Here is a 3,311-nt window from a genome sequence, read left to right as displayed (position 1 = left end):
TATATATATATATATATATATATATCTCAAATAAAAGATAGCGGCACTCCACGACTAATGATAAGCAGTTTAATCTCTGTTCCAACGTTTTGGGCACATGCCCTTCATCTTGGGTACAAACATGGTACAGAACATAAAATTTTTTAATACATACATGATTAAAAATTACCTCATTCAGGTGGTCCGAGGCAGCGGCATCCACCCACTGCAGAACTGCAGAACCTTTTGGACACACATGATCATTCAGGTCATGATGTATAACTTACCTATGTCATCAATGGAGGTAGGGTACACTTCCTTGATGTTGACATTTCTATAAATCTGGGGGTACTTAGTACTAATCTGTATGTTAAATAGACTGACAGAAACACTATTTTACGGCATGACAGCTTTCACCCTCTACCGTTGCGCCACGGACTTCCCTACTCACAACTGTTGAGGGTGAGACATATCACGAGTGACCCGATACAATCAGTGAAACAAATGCATGTGATGGTTAACAAATTTGTGGCGCGTGGTTACGATAGGAGTGAATTGTCTAAACTAAAAAATAGAGTAATGAGTTTACCTAGAGAGGCGATGCTTAAACCTAACCAAAGCAACAATGAGGTTCCCAATATCATACCTTGGAAACATTGGAACAGAGATTAAACTTCTTATCATTAGTCGTGGAGTGCCGCTATCTTTTATTTGCTATACGGCACCTGGTGGTCCATGGAAGGCACCCACGCCATTATTCACCTTACCAGAGCGAGTGCCCGGACTGCTTTTGTATTAAATCTGGCCGGTCTAAATGAGGGTCTTGTTATAATTGCAAACTAGACAGATTTACATTTAAAACTATAGAGCAAGTTAAAGTGGATGAGATAAAAGGTAATAGTTTACAACAGCTCTCTAAATTAGAAACTTTTTGAATTTATAACCTACAGTAGATAACTTTACACCGGCTGGTCTAAATGAGTGCTGCAACATCATTCCTTTATTTGCATGGGTAGTCCTGCCAAGATTTCACCTTTGTGCTACGTCTATTGCTGGTTGTTACCCAGACATAACACTTATATAGATAGCCACACCCCTTGATGAAGTAATTGAATGCCAAAACACGTTGGGAGTGACCTCTTGCGTGCATGTGGAAACGTGATCTGCCTGTGTCCAGAGCTGGTGATACCCGTGGAACTGGTCGTTTACCCTGGGAGATATTTCCATCAGCTGAGAATTGGGTGACCATTGAACATGATGTTTGCTATCTCTAACTTCAATGTATGTGAATATTTACACAAGTAAAATTATTTTTATACTATTATTGATGAATGCGCTCTCCTATTTTTACTTGTTTCAGAATTCTATTGACTCCTTTCTAAAGGAGTGGGGATAGAGCAGCACAATATATATATCTGGGAATCTGGAATATATTAAGGACTCCTTCTGCGCATATTTTACTTTTTTCAATATTACTACTTTCTGCCATGTCAAATGCTGCATAGTGGTCGATGTTTATTCAAGTAAGGATTTTTTGCACGTTATTTGCTACTGTGTGATTAAATCTCCATTTGTAATTAAATATGTAAAGAAGAATGAGGAAATATGAGGTATGTCACAAAGTATTCAGTGAGCATCTTAGTACAATGTTTAAAACTAAACAGCCATGTATTAATGATAATATGGATCTGGATAATGTATGTGCACAATTAGAAAAAGTGTTGCTGAAAGAAATTAAGTTAAATTGGGAAGTTATTACTTTGGAAAATTATATTGAGACCAAAAGGGTATCTAGAGGGTTAAGATTAAACAAAAGCCCTACCTTGATAATGAGAGAAAGGAATTTCAAGATACAGTTATTGGTGTCAGATTTTAGAAAACTGCTTGTTAGAATTAATGAAGTTGATTGTGTCTGAAAGAAAGAAATAACTGATAGAAATAGATAGATATATTCATTTTAGAAACAGAAACTGAACCAATCAAAAAAGTAGTCAAATTTAAGGATTTAAAAAGCGAGTGTGATTATAGAATTAAGAAAATAGAACAAGAATTAATTAATGTTAAAATAAGGAAATTTAAGAGAGATGCTGAGGATTATAAATACAATACGGATGAGTGAGGAATTGGTCTAGATTTAATCAGTCCGAGAGTGAGTGGAAAGACTCTGCTAAACTTAGGTATCCTAGAGACATGTCCTGGCTCAAAGTGGGAATGAGAAATCATTTAAAACCACAAATCTATAGAAGAAATTAGATCACTACTTCTAATAGATATGAAGTGTTAGATTCACCTGTTACTAAGAACTATAAATCTTTCCCTTTTCAGAAGGGCCAAATTTGGAGAAACAAAAATATCCCAAAAGAGAGACAACATATAGACATTCCAGGATTCAGTATGAAAAGGAAAAAGGAAGAACTAAGAGAGGAAAGAGAGGTGGGAAGAGATCCAAAAATAAGAAAACAGAATCCCCATTAAATCTTTAATTTAATTAATTAACATTTTTAATTTATCAGATAATGTGTTGAATAATAATGAAATGAAGGTTCTTTCACAAGGATTAATGTTTGCACCTAATAATGCACCTATTGGTTTTGAGTTATTTATAGACACTAACAAATTTGTTAGGAATCTCACTTTAAAAGGCACTTTTCTAAAAATAATAATAAATAAGAAGTTATTGAACCTATAGCAAATAAGAAATTTAGTACAGGTAGTATGAAAAGCAAATCTTGATTTTACCCTTCTGAGTCACGGGGCAGCTATATAGAAACCTTCTTTATTTTGTAAAGAAGGATTTTGATAAATTATGTAGTGAGGATAATAAGTTTAAAGACAACTTAAATAAAAGAGAAAGGGATGCAATTATATAGATGGAAAAAAAATCATAATATAGTAATTAAAATAGCTTATAAAGGGGGTTAGGTTGTTGTATTAAATAGGGACGACTATCTAGAGGAATGTTTTAGACTCTTGAATTATTGTAATACATATAGTAGATTGGATTCGGACCCTACAGAAAGAATTGTGGAAGAAATAAGGATATTATTGGAAACTGGTATAAATAGTGAGAGTATTAATGAAGATGAATTTGGAAAAATGTTTGACCCATACCCAAGAATCCCTATTTTTTATAGTCTGCCCAAAGTGCATAAACGTATTGAAAAACCACCTGGGTGCCCCATAGTTTCACAGATAGGATCAGCCACATCAAGAATGTCAGAATTTGTTTCTAAGCTAAAGTCTTATGTTAAAGATTCCACACAAATTGTGTATGAGCTAGAAGAATTTATATGGAATGCAAATTTGAAGTGGGCAACTATTGATGTGGAAAT

Source organism: Taudactylus pleione, unplaced genomic scaffold (genome assembly GCF_031769625.1).
Source record: "Taudactylus pleione unplaced genomic scaffold, aTauple2 ptg000259l, whole genome shotgun sequence".
Taxonomy (NCBI): domain Eukaryota; kingdom Metazoa; phylum Chordata; class Amphibia; order Anura; family Myobatrachidae; genus Taudactylus; species Taudactylus pleione.
The sequence above is the reverse complement of the archived record's forward strand: the minus strand, read 5'-3'. Positions refer to the sequence as shown.